The 26,358-nt window shown below is 43.3% G+C and overlaps 1 protein-coding gene across 3 annotated transcripts in view; it reads right to left on the bottom strand.

The window, feature by feature from the left end:
- L3MBTL1 (L3MBTL histone methyl-lysine binding protein 1) overlaps positions 1 to 9,900 on the bottom strand; it is a 41,234-nt gene extending 31,334 nt beyond the window's left edge. For 2 of the 3 annotated variants that reach the window (XM_053393999.1, XM_053394001.1), the window contains exons 1-2: positions 9,508 to 9,900; positions 8,849 to 8,940 (exon numbers count right to left, since the gene is read on the bottom strand). The gene's annotated coding sequence lies outside the window, so the exon portion shown is untranslated. Of the gene's footprint in view, positions 1 to 7,921; positions 8,234 to 8,848; positions 8,941 to 9,507 lie in introns of those variants that run through there. The other variant, XM_053394000.1, reaches the window with a different exon arrangement.
- Positions 9,901 to 26,358: the final 16,458 nt, after the last annotated feature.

Genomic DNA, 26,358 nt, shown 5'->3' with positions numbered 1-26,358 from the left:
ACTGAGTTTGCAAACTGACAGCTCTCACTGTATCAGATTTTAATGACACCCCTTTATAGATGCTGGCAGGAATTCCACCGAACAGGAATGACCCAGCGCCTACTCAGAGGGCTTAGAACTCCTGGGAAACAGACGTTTCGTCTCAAGGTCTCAAACCAATTGCTTCTGGTAAAACAAAACAAAACTCACAACTCCTGAAATCTCTCCACAAATTTCTTTGCAGCTAGCCTAATAAAAGCAGCTGTTTTCATATAAACAAGCTTGTGCTACGTTTAAAACCCATCTGTCAGCAGCACGCAGAGCGTCAGTCTTCAAACCTTGTTCCTGCATCAAAAGCTTTGAAATCCACATACCAGCATTTGTCGGAAAAGCCTGAGAGACACCTCCAACAGCCACTGGTCTGGCTAGCCCCAAATATTATCTATTCAGACAGTCACAATGGGAGGCTACTGGGGGGGGGGAGACTAAGTTCAATTTAACAAGGAGTTAGGTCTGCCACATCCCCACAAACCCTTTCTGCTGTACCTTTACGTCTTCCAAGGCTGAAAGAAATCAATTCAGTATTTCTTTCCCTATGGAGAGGATGCAGAGATTAGAGCCCCTTCTTCTTCACCACATGTTATATGTGTTTGCTGATTCTGGATTACACTTCACGTGCCAGATAAAGAGAACTGTGATCCACAATACATCTGCTCATCTCTGAGGTGCCACAAGATGATTCTTTGTTGGTTTTGCTACAATGGACCAACATGGCTACCCTTCTGGAAATTAGCTCCTAATAATACAGTGAGAACTGCCTTGATGAAGCCGAGCAAGGTCCCATATATACCAGCATTCTTGTGCCTCCAGCAGCCAGTCAAATGCATTGCAGGACAACGATGGGTTAGCCTATCTCTTGTTGTTTGTCCCTGCTATTGCTCAGCACAGTGGCGTAGCGTGGGGGGTGCAGGGGGGGCCGGCCGCACCGGGCGCAACATCTGGGGCTTAGGGTTAGGGGGCGCAAATCCACGGGTTAGGGGGCGCAAATCCACGGGTTAGGGGGCGCAAATTACTTGCCTTGCCCTGGGTGCTGACAACCCACGCTACGCCACTGGCACAGCACCATTCTATTTTGTGGTGCCATTCTCAAGACACCAGATATAGCACACAGGCAATCACCGCAGCCTTTCAGAAGAGAACGAAATAGTTATTCAGTTGCCCCAGTTACAGAAGACAATACTTTTTTTAAAAAAAAACCCTATCTGATAGTTCAATTGTTGCTAAAATTGTGCAAGCACCAAGTTAGTAATTGTAGCATTATATTCCAATCCCTGTGTAATAGATTTGGTAGCTTGCTACTTGGAGACTATGTTTGCTACTCTAAGAATAAACACGTTTGTGTTTGCGTTTTCTTTTACTTATTCATCAGGGGAGATGCATAGTGATGGAAGGGGGAATGATTGTAAAGAAGAACTTTTGGGGGGGGGAGCAAAATGTGTGTGAGGTGTGGCAGAGCACTGTTATGCTGGGAAGGCTGGTGTCTGCCGTTTTTAGACTTATATCAGCCTTGTAAATAAGCCACAAGCGTTACTAGCCTGAAAAATGGTTTACCAGGCTACTAGGAAGTGGAACAGAGAGCTCCATCCCTCTTGCAGCTGCCCACTGCGTTTCTACACTGGGCACAGAGGAGAAACTAAAGAAGTTCTGTTAAACTAGATGCCATGAAACGGGGCGGGGGGTCATATTACTGACTTATTTATTTACATATATTTAGCAATATTTATATATAATCGAATTGGTTTACATAACACAGTATGTTCATTCAAATGAATGTTCATTCCAAAAGGGTAAAAAAAGCACACTTTTAAAACAGTCAACATAATAGCATTATCAAACTATAGATAAAATCAACAACTTTAAAAACCAATGCACATCACAACATTTAAAATCTGAGCAAGCTTCCCTAAACAAACAAAAAACATGTTTGTCAGGCATCAAAAATAGTACAACAAAGGCATCTCCCTTACAGGCTGTTCTAGAGAGTGGCTGCTGACTTGAAATGTATTGGGCCAAATAATTGACTTTCAGTGTGGCTTTGAGGTCTTGCTACCTTTGTCTTTTTCCTAGAGTTGGCCTAATCTGCACACAGCTCAGGCTGCAACCTCAAACATGCTGGCTGAGAAATAAATTCGAACGGAATCACCAGGGCTCACTTTCTAGTGAGGACCAGGCTGTCAGTTTTGCTCCATGTCCAATTGCTTCTCTTCGCCAGAGGCTCAGATCTCTGTGGTTTCAGTGACTGGGAGGAGGAAATGTTGCACCTTTGCTTCTAAAGATGCTCTATACATATCCCAAATTGGAGAACTCTCAGATCTAGATTATTTAGTTTTGCTTCTGACAGGAAATAAGCCTGTCTCCTGCTTCTGCTTTTTTTTCCTTCAAAAAACGGAGCTGAAGGGAAGGGAGCCATCCCTTCTCTGGCAAATCATTTGTTGTAATCAGTGTTTTTCTTCTAGAAAAAAGGTGCCGGGACTGTGTACCTTTCAGTAGCCCCAGGGAAAAAAACACTGATTGTAACACAAGGTACAAAGAAAGAAAAGTTGCCTTACACTCCACACGTACTGAGCTAGGCATTATGAGCATCGCCATTCTGCCATGGGGCACAGCACACAAAACACTTCATTACCTTGGCACAAACTGCAGTGTCCACCAAGCATGGAACATACACTGTCCATGGAGCTTACACAAATGCTTGGACATTATACACAAACGTGCACACACAATGCAGAAATTCTGCACCCACGCACCCGAAGAAAGGGCAAAAGAAGCTGCAGGTTTGCATAAAATGTGCATAATGACTTACTATAATTTGAGTTGAAATTGTAGCAAGGAGGTCTGTGAGTGGTGACCTGCTAAGTCTGCTGCCTGTGTGCTAAGTGCTGGTGAGCAGCTTTAGAGGAAGCAAAGCAGTTTTTCAGCTGATATAAGAACTAACAAATGAAAGGGGGGGCATTCATTCAATGGGTTTGGAAAGAGCTAAAACCCTAGGGAGAAAAAAATTTTCCTGCATTCCCCTCCCCTCTGGACTTTTGCATCTGAACTACCCAGTTGTTTTGCCTTCAGCTTCCTGAGATCCCACACATTTGTCTTGCCCTTTTAAGATCCTAAGAAAGCCCTGCTGAGTCAAGGCAGTGACCCATCCAGTCTACGTAGCATCCTGTTCTCACAGCGACAAGCAGACATGCCCCTATGGGAAGCCAGATGCAGGACCTGAATGCAGCAGCATTCTCCCCAGCTGTGATTCCCAGCAATACAGAGGCACACAGCCTCCAACAGGGAGGCAAAACAGAACCATGCTGGCTAGCGGCATTGAGAGCCTTGTCTTCCATAAATATTTTCAACAGATGGAAGAAGTGATGCGTGGAGCAAGGGAGATGGGTGGTGATGATGGCAGCTCCTGCCTCCAATTTAAATCCATTCAAATCTAATGAAAAGACCCTACATGTGTGCCACTGTATGTCTTAAGTGTTCTTTCCCATGGCACAAGTATAAATTGTGGGTGGCTCTTGCAGCCACAATCCCAGTCCACAAACACATTTGCATGTTACACACTCAGTTTCTCAGCATTGGATGATTGGAAACAGCTTTCGTAGGAGGCTGAGCTCAGCTGTGGAAGCCTGCAATGTTTTTGAGGGTTTTAGAAAAATCCACACACTCCGATTCAGGTTGTACACGCACCACACAATGCGTTCACAGTAAAGCAATCTGCTGTCATGTGGAATTTAGCAATCCTTCAAAGCACTGCTCAAATATAACTACAGTGGCCGGTAATAAGGAGACCTCAGGAGACCCAGACTACTTGGTTGCTGAAAAAGTGAGTATTCACATTATCTGAAATGGAATTAACAGAACTCACTGTCAAGGCTGCAACACTTCCGATGAAAGATGGAGGTCTCAAACTGCCTATTCTTATTTGCAAAAGAGTGTGTGCCTGCTTTTTGCTTTTTTCCTTTCAGAGATATAATCTGAAACGACACTTCTCTCCTTTTTCATATCTATTGTTTCCAATGGCCTGCATATATCCTTTCTCCCAATACCAAAACCTGATGTCTTCTATCCATATCCATCCTGCGTAATTTCAAAAACAAGAGGTTCTTCAGTTCTCTTCTGATCATGAAAGCCCTCGTAATAATTCCAAATGTGTTGTTCTTGCTGATCAGTAGTAAGGCACAGGTATGCTACTCTGCACATGCTCAAACACTTTCTCATCTTGATTATCCCACTCCTCTCCCGGTATCCCAGTATACACAGGCAGGGGCAGCTCTAGGTTTGAGGGGTTCCTGGACAACTTCACTCTTGTGGGTCCCTCACATATCTCTGGCGGGTTCAAGGGGACAGCAGCACTCCAACCAGTATGGGCACTTGGGCCTAACCACCACTTTAATTTCCCACAATACCTAAAAGGAACATCGGGACATTGCTGGAAATTAAAATGGAGGCTAGCTGGCCAAGGCAGCCAGGGGCTTCTCGGAGTGCAAGGCTAGGGGCAATTTAAGAATGTAGGAATGAATGAATGAATGAATGAATGAATGAATGAATGAATGAGGGGCAGCTATAGGGAGCAGGGGGTCCTGCTGAGGTGCTGGGGCCCTGACAACTGTCAAACAATGTCAGATGCTGACATCAGCTCTGTACAAATAATTTCCTAATGGTCTCTCATCTGGTCACTTTACAAAACCAGAACTGCAGCACAGTGGCATCGCATGCCTGTTACAGACAACTCTTGGGAATGATACCAAGCACCAAACTGTGGCTTTGTTGAAATTCTTGCAATAAATTGCCACGACAGTTATCTTCTTACTCCTACCCACTCCAGCCACTGAACAGCAACCAGGGATTCCCGCAAAGGATACTACTGTTTGCAGTCTGTATACAGATAACTTATAAAGCCCTGAATGACTTGGGACCTAAATGCCATTCGCTATATAATCCTGCTCAGAAGTTAAGCACTAAGAGGCAGTGCGTCCTGAGCACCCCGCCATTAAGAAGTGATAAATCTGGTGACAGTGCATGGTCAAGCCTTCTTTGCATGGCATCCTGTCCCCCTAAAGAAGCTTTGGAACTACCAGCCCCTTGAAATATGGCCGGTGCTCTCCCTTTTGATATTTAAGCACCAGATCAAGGCATGGGTTTTTAAGGGGGCTTTTGAAAGGCTGTTGTAAGATGGCACATACGTTGCAGTTTTTAAAAGCATTGTTGATCTTACTGAAATGATGAAATATATTTACGACGTTGTCACGACTCGGCCCGTTATCTATGATGCAAGCATGTGATGGAAAAACAACACTATTAACCCACCACTGGACGCCATATTATTTTCCAATCTTCACCGCCCTTGTACAACCTGCAACCCATCAAAACAAAGGCAGCCCTCACAACAACAACAACACCAACACCACCACACCATGTACATAGGCTGGTTTGTCAATAGCACAATAAACTGCATGGTTTATGTTTGGTGCTTCCCATCCCCACCCACCACTTTCTCCTGCACAAGCCAGGGGGTGAGCACATGGACATCTCAGAGGCCTCAATACAAGCTGGTCAGTTATGTTCATTTTGATGGGTCTCATGCCTGTTAAAGGGCAAAGGCTTCTTTTTTCCTTCCTTCACCCACTCTTGTTCCCAAACAGCAAAAACACACAAGATGTTACATTACTGGAAAATGAACTAAAAGGAAAAATAAAAAATCATAAGCAAAAGATCTGACAGGGTGGAATTGTCAAGCTACCACGACTGGTTTTGTCAGAGAAAGTGGGGAAATGAGAAAAATGAACAGAAAGGGAAGAACAATCCTTTTCCCCACCTGCAAGGATGGAGCAGCTGCCACCCCCCAGATGTTGCTGGAATACAACTCCCATCATCCCTAAAAACTGGCTGAGGCCCTACTGAAAAGGAGTCGAAGTATGTGTTAAGTGGTAAAATGCATATTCATCTCCTGATTACCCCAGCTTCAGTTCCCTCCTCATCTTCTGTTGTCTCCCCTGAGACAATTTTTAGATTGTAAACTCCAAAGGGCAAAGCCCTGTCCTTTTCTACTTTGCACCATGCTAAGTACAGTATATTGATGGCACAACATCAGAAGGAAGGAAGGAAGGAAGGAAGGAAGGAAGGAAGGAAGGAAGGAAGGACGAACTCTGTAAGCATAAAGTTGCATACAAGTTAGAACTGGAACTGCTGTGATAGATTAAAATGGAAAGTGGTTCCCAGATCTAAAATAGGGTGAGGGAAAACCCACTATTTTACTCCACATTTCTACCGGCAGTCTGTAAAACATGGACAAGGTTTTAGGTTATCAATTTCATACCCAGGTTCTGGGCCATAAGCCTCTGTACATTGGAATTCTGTTTATATTGCCCTATATAGTAATCCACCCTGAGCTGGTGGGCTATGATGGGCTATAAACTGAGATAAACAACCAGCAATTTAAAAGGAATTCAAACAAAAGGAATCAGTAAGCGTAGCTCAGTCTTCAGACATCACTGACTTAAGGGAGATGGAGCACTGAAATCTCCCTTTACGAACATTGCAAAAGTTGAGGGGGAATAATACACCCTTGCATGTTTATTCAATGAGCAGCAACTCTGAACATCACCAGCCGCATAGCTACACATCAAAGCTCTCCACGTGGGGGGAAAGCAAACAAAAACAAATCCAGATACCTCAAGAATATGTAGTGCTTGGAAACAGTTGTGCAATGCCCATTAATACTTGATTTTTCCAAAGACACACCCCACGTTAGAGAATTAGTAGTAAAATAAAAATCCAATAAACGGCAAGAAGGGCATTTACGCCATTTCCCAAGACTGCCTGTAGTGTGTTGTGGGCACATAAAATGCCATTAAATGTCACTGCAATAAAATGGTCCAATCGGGCACTTTATCCACTCTTGTGATTGATGATGGTTTTATTATATAATTTGAAAACACAATTCCCAGCTATTAAAGAATCATCACGGCCATTTCCATTTCTAGCGCTCTCCTTAACAGAGGACTCATAAGGAAATAGAAGAGAAAATACCACGATTTTGGAGCAAAAGTGGGAAAATCTTGTTATTTCTAGGTAATGGTCTTTTGTAATACCTAAAGTGTGGCAGTTCATGTGTTGCATAAGCCATAAACTGACTGCTACAAATGCCTGGCTCCTTATCACATCTATGACATTGCCATCAGAATTATTTTCAGTGTTAAGCATTTTGAGTAAGTTTCAATAACAGGTGCTAATCTTACCTTCTCATCTAGCTGCTCAATTCTACAGCCACTGTGGCTGTGATCTCTATTAATAATATAAAGTTCCAACGTTAAGGATTAGCAATTAGCACTACACTATCATTAGTAGCATTCTGCAAGCGTGAGTGGTTAATTAAAAGGAAGCCTCGTCCAAGACCATTCAAACAAGCAACCGAAATCACCGATTCTACACAAAAGCATGCTTCTCCCCTCGACTTTCGCAAACAGCAAGATGATCACACCTCATTGCTATTTAACAAGCAGTTCATAAAAATGTTTCCAGTGTGATGGACTTCACACAAACCCCCAAACCACTTCCTTCAAGATCAAACCAATGGGGAGTAAAACATTGCAGAAGGGGGCAGGATAGGGGTGGGAGAAAGGGACGCAGAAATTCCTGGGACCCTTTATTATTGTTAAGAGATGGATGATGGAGTCAGGAGTGTTGAAACCCACACGTTTAAACTGGCAGGACAAAATGGGCCCATATGCTGGAGGGAATATGGTAATAGCCCATGCACACTTCCAGAATTAAAACCACAAATGAAACACAGACGAAAAACCCAAAAAACTTGGGCCAATACTTCCAAGGCAGCTCAGACCTCAAGGGAGATGCTATTGGTACTGCCTGTGCGCCCCCATAATAAAAGTACCTGGGTTGCAGAAATTGTTCTCAGCAAATATTCACTTTCATGCATCAGAATCCCAATCTTCCAAGAGGTGAAAGGGAGGCTCCCCCCACCTTAAAATGAAAAGGAGAAAGACCTCCCTGCACACACAGGCAAAGCGTGAGTTGTGTCCCTCTCTCTGGTCTCCAGCAAAGGGCGGCTACTACAAACCTGTCAAAGTCTTTACTTTTAAAAAAACATCAAAATGGCGGAATTCTCCCTCTTTTTATTCTGTTGCACAGGCAGAGATCCCCTTTATTTGAAAGAGAGGCAAGGCATGAAATTATTCGAAGAAGAAAGTTTGTGAAAACGACCCCTTTTCTCTCCCTCCCTTACAAAATCAGTGCCCACATCTCATCTCCCCTCCCCTCGTCCCCCCCCTTTCTGCATAGCTTCATCCCAACTCTTTTATGTCGTATTTATGGGAGAGGGGCTTCAAATTATCATTCCCCGCGTGTAAAACATGGAAACTGCAATATGAAAAAAGCGCCCCAGAATTTTGTACAGCCCAATTTTGCAACAAACCCGGCCACTAAGTCTTGGGGTGCTTTTCCCCCTCTGTTCCCCCTCCCGCCTTCTCTCTCTCTCTGTCTCTGCCAATCTTGCAGATTCCCCCCCCCCTTTAGTTTTAACTACATTGTTCCTTGCAAAAAGCAAATGCAACTGAAATGAATTCGCGGTCCCCACTCGAGTGGGGTGGTGGGAGGAAGAAGAAGGGGAGAAAATCAAAATGCTGGCATATCCACTTGCAAAAAAAATAAATAAATAAACAGGCAGGCACCACAATTTCGAATCGATGCATTGCATGCAAAGCGGAGCAAAAGGTCTGCAGAGCACGCGGCGGACCTTTACCGAGCTGCATTTTGATGATTTAAAGAGGTTTATAAATTACTTTCTTATCTGATTCCTTACCTACAATCATCAGCCTGTGGTCACTGAATGCTGAGCCTGCGGGAACCTCAGGCTGGCCGCGCCTGCGCGCACAGGGGGCGGGGCTGCCTTCCCTGCAGAAATGCACAGGGCGATGAAATTGACAAGCAAAGCATATTTAATATACAGAAAAAGAGAGACAGAGAGCGAGAGAGGGAGAGTGGAGGGGGCGGGAGAGAAGGAGCCGAGCATTATCCACGCTGCAATCCCCATTTTCACAGAAATATAATATTAACCCAACTAGTAACCTGTCTTTTCCCCACCCTGTACAGCAATCAGGCTTTCTATCCTGATGCGACCGTGCTGGGGAGGGTTTCCTCCGATGCACTTCCACATCCCCCCCCCCCTTCGCTATATCTCAAATAAAATGCAAACACCGTTTTTCCTTTTTGAGTGTGTTTACGTGCTTGGTGTTTTTTTAAAAAAAGCATTCTGTCAACGCATCCAGATTTTAGTGTCATGCATGCACCAAATTATAGGTGTCTCTCTTTCTGCATTGGGGTCGGAGGGAGGCGAAGGGATTTCTTTATTTATTTTAACGGTATCCAAATGATCCTGGCTTGTCTTCTCTCTCCCCCCCGCCTTCCTAACGGAGCTTCCCACTTCCACCCTCCCTGGGTTGAAAATGGCCAACTCCTTACGCTGCGCAAACGTCGCCTGGTTCCTGGAGGATCCCGGTGCCTTGGAGGTGCGCAAGGCACCCCCTCCTCCCCCGTTTTCAGGGCTCAGTCCCTCCGCTTTTTACCGCATCCTGCCCCTGCCTGCCGCCGCCGCCGCCACCCCACCAAAATCCGGCCCCCCGGATTGTGTTTTAAGGGCTCGTCCGCCCCGGTTGCATCGCAGGAGGAGGCGCATTCTGGAAACCTGTCGAGAGCGATGGGGTGGGCGCGGAAGCAGCTAGATCCGTTTTCGAGGGCGCTGGTGTAAACGAGAGCGGAGCGAAACCCGTTCCATGGAGTCACGAGCCGGCTGCCCGCTCGGCGAGGAGGACCGTTTCCAGCACAGCAGAGAAACGCAGGGGCGTTTGGTTTTGGGTCCGTCCGCTGCGTCGGGCAGAGGCGGATTTAAGGGAGCGTGGCCGCACTACGCACGCCTCCGCCAACATGCATCGGATGAAAATAGGGACGTCCAACATTTCACTGATGAAAATAGAGACGCCCTATTTAACAACAAGAACAACAATTTTGCTGTTTACACCCCACCCATCTGACTGGGTTGCTCCAGCCACTCTGAGTGGCTTCCGACAGATACAGTGGTACCTCGGGTTACATACGCTTCAGGTTACATACACTTCAGGTTACAGACTCCACTAACACAGACATAGTACCTCGGGTTAAGAACTTTGCTTCAGGATGAGAACAGAAATCGTGTTCCGGCGGCGCAGCGGTAGCGGGAGGCCCCATTAGCTAAAGTGGTGCTTCAGGTTAAGAACAGTTTCAGGTTAAGAACAGACTTCCCGAACAAATTAAGTTCTTAACCCGAGGTTAAGACATTAAACATATATATAAAACTTCCCTATACAGGGCTGCCTTCTGATGGCTCGGAGATTGGATAAGACCATACCCTCCAACATTTCTCCAATGAAACCTGTGGGTTAAACCACAGAGCCTAGGACTTGCCAATCAGAAGGTTGGCGGTTCGAATCCCCGTGACGGGGTAAGCTCCCGTTGCTCGGTCCCTGCTCCCGCCAACCTAGCAGTTCAAAAGCACGTCAAAGTGCAAGTAGATAAATAGGCAGGAAGGTAAACGGCATTTCCGTGCACTGCTCTGGTTCTCCAGAAGCGGCTTAGTCATGCTGGCCACATGACCCTGAAGCTGTATGCCAGCTCCCTCCGCCAGTAAAGCGAGATGAGCGCCGCAACCCCAGAGTCAGCCATGACTGGACCTAATGGTCAGGGGTCCCTTTACCTTTACCTTAAGGAAAAGCAGGAAATTCCAAGATCAAATCAGAAACCAGGATGGCTTCTCTCCCTGGAAAATAGGGACACTTGGAGGGTCTGTGGGCACTACATCAGGGAACACCCCAACTATGGTTTAGAATGGAGTGTGAGAAACGATTGGTGCACCGATTTTGGGCGTCACACAGGCACCACTGAAATTTGAGACACCCTTGTATATGTACCACGTGTCCACATGTTGGCTGTGCAAATGGGGCTTGTATGGTGAGCCGTTGTGAAAGGGTCCAGCGAGAAGCACCACTGTGCACAAGCTATACCAGGGGTAGGCAACGTAAGGCCCAGTGGCCGGATCCAGCCCAATCGCCTTCTCAATCTGGCCCACGGACGGTCCGGGAATCAGCGTGTTTTTACCTGAGTAGAATGTGTGCTTTTATTTAAAATACATCTCTGGGTTATTTGTTGGGCATAGGAATTCGTTCATTCCCCCCGCCCCCCAAATATAGTCCGGCCCACCACATGGTCTGAGGCACAGTGGACCGGCCTACGGCTGAAAAAGGTTGCTGGCTTGTTAAGGGTTGCTGGGATTCATAATTCTGTGAAGGGTAAACTACAGCACCCATAATTCTTTGAGGGAGAGAACGTGATTCAAATTAGCTTTAAGGGATTAGTAGTTTGTTTTACAAGACAACTTGATTTACAAAAGGAATAAAACAATAAAATTGTCAATTGAAAAAGCAGAAAGAACAATTTAAAACATTCAAAAAATAATCAAAACCAACAATAAGCTAAAAATCGGGTTAAAATATGGCAATGCTCTACATGTCTGGTATAGGCTGCTTCCGGACAACCTCTGTTTTTGAGGTTAGGATTCAATTACATGCCAGCAAATTAGGTTGGGCAATTAAAGTTGGTTTTGGAGGTCTTGCGCAACAAATCCGCTTCTCCAAAAGATTGGACTTTTTGCTGATGTCATCTAATCTCTTTGCAAACAAAGCTCAATATATGGGTTATTCAGAAGCAACCAACAAAATCCAATTTGGGGGAGGGGAGAACCAGGTTTGTTGTGTCAATGAACTGTAAATGTGCAGCCTGAATTTGCAGGTGTGTGACTGAATCCCACCCCAAAATAGTGACAGTCTAGAAGCACCTGTTCTGATACTCCAAAATGATGGGAAGAAGTGTGAGGGAACATTTGCAGGGTGCAACATTGTTTAACCTTGTTGCAAGCAAGTCAGAATGAATGCTCAACAACAGGGTTGCCATTATGTCCTTTTTTCCCAGGACACAAATGCCATATTACGCTCCTGTAGGGAAGGGGTGTCAATCTTGTTTTTTCTCAGTTTCTCATTTTGGATTTAAGTACTTTTTGGCAAATATTTTAAAACTATATTTAAATCCAATACAGTTGGATACATCAGCATTTTATTACGTATTTCTCCTGTTATGCACATTTTGTATGCAATTTCCCCTAAAATAATGCATTTTTGTTTGTTATCCTCATATTTCACTCTAGCATATAGAGCATGGGTAGGCAAACTAAGGCCAGGGGGCCGGATCTGGCCCAATTGCCTTCTAAATCCAGCCCACGGACAGTCCAGGAATCAGCATGTTTTTACATGAGTAGAATGCGTCCTTTTATTTAAAATGCGTCTCTGGGTTATTTGTGGGGCATAGGAATTCGTTCATTATTTTTTTCAAAATATAGTCCGGCCCCCCACAAGGTCTGAGGGCCAGTGGACTGGCCCCCTGATGAAAAAGTTTGCTGACCCCTGATATAGAGAGCTGCATTGCAAAATTCAGAGAAATGTAAATTTGGAAGGATGTCTCTTTTCCAGTTCACATATGGTTTCAGAAAGTGCAAATTAGAGAAGTTCACCTAAAATGCGAAATGAATCAAATCTCTCCCCCATCCCTATTAACCAGACAGCAAATCTGAAAGCAGCAGGCTAGCTCTGGGGTTCACAAAGCAGACCATGGGAGGACACCAACACCTCGCCACCCTTCCAGCAATTGCTGCCTCAAGCAGTCACTTCATTCTGCCTAATGGTAGGGCCGGCATTGTGTAGCATCATCATCAGGCTGTTAACCTTGTGTGTTTTCTCCGCGCTTCTACTTTTTTCCAAACTGTAGATACTCCAATTGTTGTTGTTGCTGAAAGTGTGGAACTGAAGTGCAAGCTCCCCTTAATAGCCTTCATACTATTCTTCCATTACAATTATTATTTTATTTTTATTTTTAAAGAGGTGTGATTTTTATGCGTGCAGTGACCTGTTTGGGGACAAGAGTGGTGAGCCTGTTGTCATGAATCTATTTCATTGCACCTTCACTATTATTTTTCCAAGTAGCACAATTTTATCAACATGGTTGTTTTCATTTGTGCTAAAATATATCCTCACACAATATAGTCACACACAATAAAATATAGTCACACAATAGCACTAAAAGTGTTTTAGCCCAAATTTAAAACTGATATAAATAAGCATGCTGCCTTTTCCAGTCTCATCAGTTAGCATAATTTTAGCACCATGTTTATCCCCATATTCTGATTCTGATCTTCCTTAAACCCTTTAAAAAGCTTGAAGTCATAATGTAAAAATTATTAAATTAAAAGGGCACTTTGGCCAAAATGTTTTTTTTTAAAAGGTGTATTCAGCAAAATTGTTCTTTCCCTGCCCACATACCAACACACATAAAAATGTGCATCTTGATAGAAAATACTTTTAGAAATTCTTATTTTTTAAAAAAATGGATTTAAATACTTTTAAGTAACTATATTAAAACTGCATTTAGATAAAAATTTTAAACCTTAAATATATATATAAAAATCAGATTAATGTGAAATTACGAATGAACATATGGGAAAGTGACAAGGGCTGAGAATACAGTGATTTATCCATCTCTTTCTAAAACACACACACAGCAGCAGCAAGAGCAAATAACCTTTAGGGCACCAAATTTTGGCCTTACTGAAGTCCACCCCTGCCTAAAATTGTTATTCAGGATAAATAGACTAACTGGAGGACAGACAGTTTGCTAATCTTGAGTGATTTTTGTTGTTGTTACACCTTCAAAAGAACATCAGTCCCTATTTTTGATTTTTTAAGTCTCTTCTCCTTCCCCACCCCTGGATTTTTCAGCTTTAAATGTATGTATGTGTGCATGTGGAGTTTTAGCAGTCCCAGTTTCCATAACAACACAATATACTTGTTCTTCAGGACTGCAGTGTCAATTTTTAATCATATCACATTATTTTGGAATTTGATTGCATTGGTGTGGAACTTGGGTTGCTATAACAACTGTGCAGTTAAATATATATATATATATATATATACACACACAATTCTACGTTGTGGCAACATAGTCCTAACACCTAAATAGGTAACAGGTTTTGTGTTTATTTAAATTTGCAGTCTGCTTCATCTCCCAAGGCTTCAGGCAGGTGACTCTTCACAAACTCATAAATGCCTGTATTTTATTTTAAAACATATATGAAACTAATATGGGGTGGAGGAGGGAAGAGAGCAATCACAGGCATCACCCTTTTTAAAAAATAATTTTTTATTCACTTTCTTTTCTATCATTACATACATCTCATATCAATAATATACATATTACACCTCTTCACCCCTTCCTCCCGGGCTTCCTTAAGCTTCCATTTCTGGTTTGTTACCCTCTTATTACGTACTGCTGTTTCTTAAAATCCACTATTATTTTAAATGTTTTCTGTTAATAAAGATGTGTGTTTATTTAAATCCTGCCATCAAGTCAATGTTCTTTCTTTGTTTCTGCAAATATATCATAAAAGGTTCCCACTCTTTTTCAAAGTCACTGTTGTCCTTTTCTCGTAGTCTATCCATCAGTTTTGCCAGTTCTGCATAATTCATCAATTTCTCTTGCCTTTGTTCTTATGCTGGAATTTCTCCAGTCTTCCAGTTTTGTGCTATGAGAATTCTCGCCACCGTAGTAACATGCATAAAGAATGTCCTCTTCTCTTTCAGCAGATCTTGACCTAAAATACCTAACAGGAAGGCTTCTGGTTGTTTAACAAATGTCATTTTCAACATTTTCTTCAATTCATTGTGTATCATTTCCCAATATATTTTTACATTTTTACAATCCCACCACATATGAGAAAAAGTACCTTCAGCCTCACACTTCCAACACTCCTTCTTTTTATTTTTATACATTTTTGCTAATTTGACTGGTGACATATGCCATCTATAAATCATCTTCATGTAATTCTCTCTCAGCAATATACAGTCCTTAAATTTCAAATTTACTTTCCATAGTTTTGTCCAGTCTTCAAATTGTCTATTGTGACCTATATCTTGTGCCCATTTTATCATCACCGACTTTACTTCTTTGTCTTTAGTTTCCCATTCCAAAAGGATATTGTATGGTTTTTTAATAATTTAGAATTTTCTTCTATCACTTCCTTTTGGAATTTGGAAACCGAATATGAAAAACCTTTCTTATTATCCTCTTTGAAAATATCCTTTAGCTGTCTATGGTGCAACCAACTTTGAAGATGTTCTTTTATTTCTTCATATTCTTTCAATTTTAGTTTTCCCTCCTGTTCTACCAATAATTCTCTATATGTTGGCCATTCTCCCTTTTCCCCCAATGTTTTAAGTGACAATGCCTCAATAGGTGATAGCCACCAAGGTGTCTTATATTCTAGTAATTCTTTATATTTTCCCCAAACTTTGAACAATGATCTCCTTAGTATGTGATTGTGGAACCCTTTATGTATTTTTGCCTTTTCATACCATAGATAAGCATGCCATCCAAACCTGTTGTCATGTCCTTCCAGTTCTGTTATTTCCTCCTTATCTAACCACAGGCATCACCCTTGGGCAACTTGGAGGAAAAGCTATGGGGAAAGTGGTCCTCCACCTCCTCCTTATCAGCCCTCCTCTGTACAGGTTCAGCCACTCAAAGTCAGCTCAAAAGCAAAGATATTTTGAAATGCTTCTAGAAGGTGCAGATGGTTCAGCTTTGGTGAATCTTCAGGAAGAGGGAACCTAGGATTCCTGCTTTTTCAAGTGGCAAATTATGATGTAGAACAGAGGTAGGCAACCTAAGGCCCGGGGGGCAGATCCGGCCCAATCACCTTAAATCCAGCCCACAGACGGTCTGGGAATCAGTATGTTTTTACATGAGTAGAATGTGTCCTTTTATTGTTACACTGTTGGCTGACTGACCAAACCCAAAGGGTGCTCATCAATGGTTCCTCTTCATCCTGGAGAAGAGTGACTAGTGGGGTGCCACAGGGTTCTGTCTTGGGCCCGGTCTTATTCAACATCTTTATCAATGACTTGGATGATGGACTCAAGGGCATCCTGATCAAATTTGCAGATGACACCAAACTGGGAGGGGTGGCTAACACCCCAGAGGACAGGATCACACTTCAAAATGACCTTGACAGATTAGAGAACTGGGCCAAAACAAACAAGATGAATTTTAACAGGGAGAAATGTAAAGTATTGCACTTGGGCAAAAAAAAATGAGAGGCACAAATACAAGATGGGTGACACCTGGCTTGAGAGCACTACATGTGAAAAGGATCTAGGAGTCTTGGTTGACCACAAACTTGACATGAGCCAACAGTGTGACGCGGCAGCTAAAAAAGCCAATGCAATTCTGGGCTGCATCAATAGGAGTATAGCATCTAGATCAAGGGAAGTAATAGTGCCACTGTATTCTGCTCTGGTCAGACCTCACCTGGAGTACTGTGTCCAGTTCTGGGCACCACAGTTCAAGAAGGACACTGACAAACTGGAACGTGTCCAGAGGCGGGCAACCAAAATGGTCAAAGGCCTGGAAACGATGCCTTATGAGGAACGGCTAAGGGAGCTGGGCATGTTTAGCCTGGAGAAGAGGAGGTTAAGGGGTGATATGATAGCCATGTTCAAATATATAAAAGGATGTCACATAGAGGAGGGAGAAAGGTTGTTTTCTGCTGCTCCAGAGAAGCGGACACGGAGCAATGGATCCAAACTACAAGAAAGAAGATTCCACCTAAACATTAGGAAGAACTTCCTGACAGTAAGAGCTGTTTGACAGTGGAATTTGCTGCCAAGGAGTGTGGTGGAGTCTCCTTCTTTGGAGGTCTTTAAGCAGAGGCTTGACAACCATATGTCAGGAGTGCTCTGATGGTGTTTCCTGCTTGGCAGGGGGTTGGATTCGATGGCCCTTGTGGTCTCTTCCGACTCTATGATTCTATGATTCTATGATTTAAAATGCCTCTCTGGGTTATTTGTGGGGCATAGGAATTCATTCATTTTTTCCCCCTTTTCAAAATACAGTGGTACCTCGGGTTACATATGCTTCAAGTTACAAACGCTTCAGGTTACAGACTCCGCTAACGCAGAAATAGTACCTTGGGTTAAGAACTTTGCTTCAGGATGAGAACAGAAATCGCTGGGTGGCAGCAGCGGGAGGCCCCATTAGCTAAAATGGTGTTTCAGGTTAAGAACAGTTTCAAGTTAAGAACGGACCTCCGGAACGAATTAAGTACATAACCAGAGGTACCACTGTATAGTTCGCCCCACCACATGGTCTGAGGGACGGTGGACTGGCCCACGGCTGAAAAAGGTTGCTGACCCCTGGTGCAGAAGGACTCCAGTTCTATATCCAATACCTCAAGGATCGCCTCTCTCCATATGAACGCACCTGGACCGCTGGGGTGGGTCTCCACCCCCCACTGCTACATAACATGGAGGTTCCCCAGCCATAACCGACACTTCCTTATACAGCAATCATTACTCAGGGTTAGAATAATAGAATTATAGAGCTGGAAGGGACCACAATGGTCATCTATTCCAACCCCTGCAATGTGGGAATCTTTTGTCCTACTTGGGGCTGTAACCAATGTTAGTCCTACTCAGAGTAGACCGATTGAAATTCATTGACATGCACTAACTTAGGTTCATTCATTTCTTTTCTTTTTTAAATTTTTTTTTGACAAAGTAATCATCATAAATAAATAAGAATCAAAATGTGCACCCCACCACCGAGACCATTCCATTATAACTATCCAACCTCCCAAAATTTCAATACCTCTTGCGATGGTTTGACCCCTTTCCATTTTAACAGTACAAATTCTACAAACACCCTCCATATCTCCTCAAAATAATTTCTTCTGCATGTTCCCCGTGTTACCTTAACGGTGCATATTGTTGTTGTTGTTTAGTTGTGTCTGACTCTTCATGACCCCATGGACCAGAGCACGCCAGGCACTTCTGTCTTCCACTGTCTCCCGCAGTTTGGTCAGACTCATGTTTGTAGCTTTAAGAACACTGTCCAACCATCTCGTCCTCTGTCACCCCCTTCTCCTTGTGCCCTCCATCTTTCCCAACATCACGGTCTTTTCCAGGGAGTCTTCTCTTCTCATGAGGTGGCCAAAGTACTGGAGCCTCAGCTTCACGATCTGTCCTTCCAGTGAGCACTCAGGGCTGATTTCCTTCAGAATGGATAGATTTGATCTTCTTGCAGTCCATGGGACTCTCAAGAGTCTCCTCCAGCACCATCCCGCACCTCTTTATACCATTCTTCCATTTTATATTCTGTTTGCCCCTTCCACTTCCTAGCTATAATAATTCATGCAGCTGTCAATAAATTTGTGAGCAAGTCCTTCATAGCCTGTGAACCTCCACCCCATCGTAAATTGATAATAATGCTACCTCTGGACTTTTGGTCAGCTTTAACCCAGTGATTTCTGTTATCTCCTTAAACACCCATTGCCATTTATTTATTTTTACATATTTACACCCCTACTACATGTGAACATAATTCCATTTCCTGGCATCCCCTCCAACATAACACCGAATATTCCTTGTTAGGTTCATTCATTTCAAAGGGAATACACTACCCCAAAAAAAATGTAGTTGGATACAACCCTCAGCACTTAAAGTTTGCTATCAATATCAGATGGCTTACTGCAGGAATGAGGCAGCTCAGGGGCCAAATGTGGCCCTCCAGGCCTCTCTACCTGGCCCATGGAACTCTTTATTTTTTATTTTATTTATTAAGTTCCTGTACCACCCTTTATCCACAAATTACAGGGTGGCTTATAGTATAAAAATGCAGAATACGTAACAAAATAACAAAAACAAGCCAATAAAAATAATATTCCCTCAGGGACCACACCTCTCACTCACATGCTTCACACCTTAAACATTTGTACTGGACTGGAATGAGCCCTTGAACTCTTACAATGCCTTTTCCTTGTCTGGATGGATGTAGAAAGGATTCTAGGTAGGTAGACTATGGTATGAAGGTAAAAACTACAATAACCACTCCACTCACCTTTGCTACCTGCCCTGTCTGTCACTGTGGCCTATGACCCTCAGAAAGTAGCCCACAAGGAAATGCAGCTCTCAGGCTCAGAAAAGTTCCTCACTCCCAACATTTACAGTGAGGGGGGAAAGTATTTGATCCCCTGCTAAATTTGCCCGTTTGCCCTCTGACGAAGAAATGACCAGTCCATAATTTAAATGGTAGGTTTATTGTAGCTGTGAGAGAAAGAATAACAACACCTCACGTTATATTTCTATGCTATCAGTGTCATCCTCTAGATGTCAGGCTAACCATCTTGCTCACCGAATTTTGTGGCAACGTGGATCTTTCTTGCTGTCACTGCTCATTGCTTTGTTTTAACTGCTGTTTTATATTGAATCTTGTCCGCTGCTTCATTTTTTATTGTTGCCATTTGTTATCTAAGATCATCCACCTTCGTTTCTAGCAGTTTCCAGAGCAGTTAGGTCTGTTCATCAGTTGCAGCAGAAGAGCAAAGAGACTAGTGGTGCCTTAAAGACTAATACAGTTATTAGATGACTAAAACAGTATACGGTACACTTCTTTGGATGTGGGAAGTATTTTTCTGAGTCACAGAAGTGTGTGTTTCTCTCTCTCTCTCTCTCTCTCTCTCTCTCACACACACACACACACACACACACACAATCACTTACTTACCAGGGATTATGAACCAGTGAGGTCAGAGAGATAGAAAATGTTTTCTCTCTGGCCTCACTGTTTATAATCCCTCTTTCAACAATTTGTGTGTGTGCATACTTACACCCAAGCGCTTGTTATACAAAAATCAACTTATCCAAACACAAGAAATGAGTATCCAAATCTTGATATACACACCACAGATTCAGATATCCAAACAGCCAGACCTGCTTCTAGTACTGTAAGCAAATAAGCAGCCTAAAACAAGGTTTACTTTTTTGTGCTTTGCTGGTTTACGGCAGCCATTTTGCCAGAAACCATAGTGGGATGGAGGGGGAAAGAGGGGGAGGTCAGACAAATAATTGATTGCCTTTTGCCAGGTTTCAGAGGTTTTCCTGGATTTTCCCTGTGTTCTTTTGTCATTCTGGGGTCAAAATTCTATGGTCAGGAATGCATTAGAAATTTCTCCATAGGAAAAAAAATGGAAATTGCCTCATTTTTATGCAAACGTTTGCCTAAAAGAAGATTTCCTGAAAGTGCATTGTGTTTATATAGCAGGACTTGCACTTAATGTAGCTGATGAAGTGGACCATCACCCCCATTCTGAACCATAGTCATTAAGGTGCCATCAGACTCTTTGTTGTTTCTCCAACAACATGGCTGCCTCTGTGGAAATTTACACAGTTCTGATGTTCTGTAAGATTGTGGGTAAAAAAAAAACCTTGTAGTCCCCTGGGATGGGCCCCCTCAACCTTAAAGTCAATCCTGGCTGTGGGAGAGGATGCCTGGGAAATAGAGTGCTTCCACTTGGCAGCTTATTATGGACTTCATATTTCTTTCCAGGCACAATTCAAGGTGCTCTTTTTGCTCTATGGGTGCTGCTTCCACATAACAGCTTATTGTGGACTCCTCGATGCTCATCCACACAAGTTTTGCATGACTTCACCCTCATCAAAATGCCATATCCCTGCTCCCCTTCTCACTTTAATCCAGATTTACTTTTCTTGTGAGCCTTTTCCCTCCCCCCATACTGGATTTTCTGCAGAAATGGTAAAGCTGAATCAAATGGGAACATAATATAGGATGTCATTTTGATGAGGATGTTATCATGTGAAATGATGCACAAAAGATGCATGCATGAGCAGCCCCAAGTCCACCACCGGCTGCCATGTGGAAGCAGCACTCACAGATCCAAAGTAGTCTGGAAGACAATAGGAAGCCCGTGGAGACTCTAGTTAAATGCACTTTTATTGGACTGCTGCTTCCTTCACCATTTGGAGCTTTTATATCAAGCACGTTACAATAACTACGCCCAATGTTTTGAAGTGTAATCTTGTTGAAATACAATTGTTAGTCTGAATCCTACAACAAAATAACAGCTTTCCCCACAAATGGATTTGAAAAGAGCTTCAGGTTGATAACCAACCACTTCAGATATTGCAGCGAGTGCAAAGACAATAGTGCTTCACAATTCCTCTCTCTGCCTCTCATCGAAAGGGAAAAGAAATGCATTCACCCAGTTTCAGAAGAAAATATACACCTCACAGTGGGGAGCAACTATATAATAATAATAATAATAATAATAATAATAATAATAATAATAATAATAATTTATTTGTACCCCGCCCATCTGGCTGGGTTTCCCCAGCCACTCTGGGCAGCTTCCAACAAAGATTAAAAATACATTAAAACATCACACATTAAAAACTTCCCTGTATCATTCTCCCCTACCGCCATTGGACTTCAGGAGATGGGAGAGAAACCATAAACCCACTCTCTTTCTCATGGTTTCTTTAGCACATTTAAAGAGACTCTGATATATCTTGGAGTCTCAGGTATTATTGCAATGGATCCAGGAATATTTCAAATTTAAGAAGCCAGTACTTTGTCACTAACAGGAGTCACTATTTTTCCCAGTTCAAAAGGGCTTCCTTTATTATTGTCCATATTCAGCATTAACTGGATCATCTGTACCGAGTCATTGGGTAGCTGGGTCCAAGCCTTGTTTTGGATAAAAAGGTATAATGAAGTTTTTAGTGCTATCAGAAAACACTAACGCTGGACCTCCCCCTTTTTTTGCAGTGTTATCCAACAGCCAGATAATATACAGCCATACCTTGGATCTCAAATGTCTTGGCTCCCAAACAAAATGACTCCCAAATGATCGAATCCTGGAAGTGAGTGTTCCCGTTTTTGAACAATTTTTGGAAGCTGAATGTCTGGTATGGCTTCCGCGGCTTCTGATTGGCTGCAGGAGTTTCTTACAGCCAACTGGAAGCTGCGCTTTGGTTTCTGAATGTTTTGGAAGTCGAATGGACTTCCAGAACAGATTTTGTTTGACTTCCAAGGTACGACTGTACATTGAATTGTAGAGAGAGCAAGATGGGGTCTTGCAGCACTCCACATTGATCCCAATGTAAAGGAAGGCAGGAAGATAGCAATTGCTTGCTATCATCCTTTCCCTGCTAGGAATGGCTATAATCATTTGTGGTCCTGAAAAACACCCGACCAGGTCTTCTCATCGTATATCCCCAGCCCTCATGATAATATCAAATCATGCCCAAAAGATCTACTATTATTGATGACATTTATAAAACAAAGCAGGTATGGTTTCAAATTCGATGGGAGACCATGTGTTGAGATTCCCTCATAATTCTATGAGTCGATGATCTTAAGATTGTCAACCAAAGTGCATGACTCCTCCTCCCCGCCCTCCCTTTTAACACAATACATTTGTAATGTATTCTAGTGTTCCCTGCTTTGGAATGCATCATTTCAGAATGAAATGGGCTATACAAAGTGAAAGGCTTGTATTTAAATCAACTTCACTTTCTAATTCACAAATGTGAGAAATTAAATACATATATTTAGCATCACCTGTGAAACTCCCTAGCATTATATTTAATTTGAAAGCAGGATTAACACATTTGATAGGAGGCTACAGAGTTCTGAAGAAATATTTACTGGAAATATATACACCACTCTCTGCTGCTTTGCAACGAGGTGACATGAGAATGAGGCAGAAAACTGGGTGCCTCTTTAGCAGAGGAATAAAACGATCGAGAAATCAAAGAACAGATTTCAGCACAGCACTATTCTGTAGCAGCTACTTGCTCCCCTCCACACACATCAGTGTCCAGGTTCTTGATGCTTGGGCCAGTTAGCACACATGGGAGGTGGAAAGTTGTCACTTTGGACAGCACCTTGAAGTATTAAAAGAGGAAGAGAGTGACTTATTTTCTTTCAGTCTTCTAGGTAATGTCCAGAGTCACTTCCAGACACAGCATTGAGAGCCCCAAGTTCTCACGTCCTTGAGATCCCACAGCAAGCAGGAGATTGTGCAACTTTGTCTGCAAAATGGTGGACAAGCATAAACTTCATCAGGTTGTTCATCATCCCCGGCACCTTGACTAGGTTGGCTCTTTACAGATTTAAGGGCAACTACAGCTGCCACAAGGGAAGCGGGTGGCGCCGTGGGTTAAACCACAGAGCCTAGGAATTGCCCATCAGAAGGTTGACGGTTCGAATCCCCGTGATGGGGTGAGCTCCTGTTGCTCGGTCCCTGCTCCTTCCAACCTAGCAGTTCGAAAGCATGTAAACGGCGTTTCAGTGCGCTGCTCTGGATCGCCAGAAATAGCTTAGTCATGCTGGCCATGTGACCCGGAAGCTGTACGCCTCCCTTGGCCAAAGGGAAGCTGTTGGCTCCCTTGGCCAATAAAGTGAGATGAGCGCCGCAACGCCAGAGTCGGTCACGGGGTCCCTTTACCTTTTTACAGCTGCCACAGCAGTCTATGTAAAGTTAACTCTGTGGCAAGTGGTTGAGCGCTGTGTGTAGTGGAATACAATGTGTGTTTTAGTAACTTACCCTCCTGGCTCCATCTGCCTGAGAATGTCACTAAATCAGAAGTACTTGGACTGGAAAGCTGTGGGAGAACATACCTGAGAAAAGCACTGGCCATGGCCAACATATTGTTCCTTAGCTTTTGACATGGCACGAATTTTAGATGCAAAGGGTGCAGGATGCCATCAATATCAGGGGGTGGGAACTCCTCAGGGAATTCTGGAATCCAACTGACTCAAGGGTCAGACTAAACCAACCAGATACAGTGGTACCTCGGGTTAAGTACTTAATTCGTTCCGGAGGTCCATTCTTAACCTGAAACTGGTTCTTAACCTGAAGCATCACTTTAGCTAATGGGGCCTCCCACCGCTGCCACGCTGCCGGAGCATGATTTCTGTTCACATCGTGAAGCAAAGTTCTTAACTTGAGGTGATATTTCTGGGTCTGTAACCTGAAGCGTATGTAACCCAAGGTACCACTGTATAAAATACCGGGATAGCTGGCTCATTGGTTTGACCTAGAAATGCTGTTGTTGCATTATGGAGATGATGATAGCCATACATGATTGGTAAACAAAACTGCATGCAATGGAACTCCCATCATCTAAAGTCTAAATATATTGCAGTGCTTTTTGTATTCCGTTCACTGTGTTTCCCTCATGCAGCTTTAGGGCAAAGTGAGGACCCTTCCCATTTATCTAAACCTCACTGGTAAATTACAGCAGATATTGCTGGATATGCATGCAAATAGCTTTAGATACAATAAAACTTAATTATTGCACTGTTGATAAAAACCGTTAACATGCTATGTCACTGATAATTAGAGTAATAATGGTTAACATCTCATCTTGTGCCTGCCATGCATTTACTGAAAAGCCAAATATGTGTAACACAGCCACAAAAGGAAAGGGGGCTGAGGGGAAAGATGACCAGAATGCAATCTCTTTGGGACAAAGGAACAGTTTTCAGGTGTCACAGCTCTTTGGAAACACACAGTGTGATCCACAGCGTTTTTGGGAGGAAAAAGCTATAATCTATACTTTTACAGGTTGCAGCACGACTGGATATTTATTTAATTAACTTGTATTAAAGAGCACATCAATTAGGATATGTGTACTACCCTGGGCTCCTTTAAGAGAGTGAGATATAACATTTATTAATAAATAAAATGTGTGTGTGTGTGGGGGGGTGTATCTGTGCCTTGCCTAAATCAATTGCCTGAAGTGCAACCACAGAATTAAAACAGCACCAGATGCAGTGTAGGCTGGCCCATTAGGGCAAATGGAGCAAACAGGGAGCTGCCCAACCCTCTGCCAGCCTTATCTGCTTGCCATCTTCCTTACAACTACTCAGGATGTGGGTGTAACTGCCTATCATTGCACAGGGCACTGCTGAACTGTGACAACCCCAAGGTCTGCCAATGCTGGTGACACCAACCATAGGATGGAAACCAACATTGAGCAAACAAGACTTCCTTCCTTCCTTCCTTCCCTCCTTCTGCAGCTCCTGGCCTGCCGCCCCAATCTTCCAGAGCAGACTTTGGGAGATGTTACCGAGGACTGCAAGGGGAAGGAGAGGAAGGGGACATTCAGTTGCATGAGCTCATGCACTGAATTCAGCCTCGCGGATTTCAGTTTGGTCGATGAATCAAAATATTTTAAGATTTGCTGCAGCCAAGGTTCAAATGTCTAAGCTTGGATTAATTCAAGATTGAATTGTTAAAAAACAGCAAGTGTATTCAATTTGCTACTAGGCCAGGTTCAAGGTTCCTGCATGAACATTGTTGCAAAGCACCTTCAGGACCATCTGTCTTCATCATGGAGATCCTCTGACGACTTGTGGTTCCTCACACTCCTGAAGGTTTATTGGCCTGTTAGAAACTGAACCCTGTTGCAGGTCCCATCCTGTGGAACTGTTTGTAGAGATTCCACAGGAACCATTCATGTCTTCTTTTAGACATTTCTTAAAAACTGTGTTACTCAGTTGACGTGCATTTATTCTTTGCTATGCGAATTCATTTTTAACAACCCAAATTTATTGATGTTTTTGTTGCTTTTACTGGAAGTTATGCTGTGTGCTGCCTTGCTGTGTTTTTATGCGATTGTGGTCTATAGGTTTTTCATAAATTGTAAGAGCATTTTGTGTTGGATTTTGAAGAGGGGTGTGTGTCTCTTCCTCTTCGCCAGTCTTCAGAAATAGCCATTGCTGCTGCCGCCGCCACCACGTCTCCTGGGGCCAGTGTGCCATTGTGTGTCCCTATGAGTGCAGGAACAGGGAGGGGATGGCAGTCCTACACCAGCCCATTCCCTTCGCCAGCTGCAGCTATCTTGTTAATGCAGCAGTGCCTCATTTACGCTGGCAGTCGCTGACCTCCCACAATCAGGCAGAGCTCACTGCTGCCAGAGGAAAGGAAGGACAGCTGCTTATAAAGATAGCCGGGCGAGTATGGAGAGGAAGACTGAGTTGGTGTGGTGTGGAAAGCGCTGCTGAGAAGCATGGGGCAAGGAAATGCAATGCAATCCCGCTCTCTCCTCACTCCAGCACTGAACTTCTTTCACCGCTGGAGGAAGACAGATTATTCCTTGGTTTTCCAAAAAGGCGCACAGGACACCAAGCCTCATGCTTCCTGGTTAGGACAGTTCGTGGACTGATGCTAAAGTTTACGAAGCCTGAAACAGAATCCCCTCCAATGCACTCTGAAGAGTTTTGAAGACTGCTAATTAAAAAGATTTCTAATTCTGAACCATAGTTCCGCTTGTCTCTCAAGACAGAGTAACACCATGGGTCGTAATGCAGAAA

Source organism: Podarcis raffonei, chromosome 6, assembly GCF_027172205.1.
Source record: "Podarcis raffonei isolate rPodRaf1 chromosome 6, rPodRaf1.pri, whole genome shotgun sequence".
In the NCBI taxonomy this organism is placed as follows: Eukaryota; Metazoa; Chordata; class Lepidosauria; order Squamata; family Lacertidae; genus Podarcis; species Podarcis raffonei.
The sequence above is the reverse complement of the archived record's forward strand: the minus strand, read 5'-3'. Positions and strand labels throughout refer to the sequence as shown.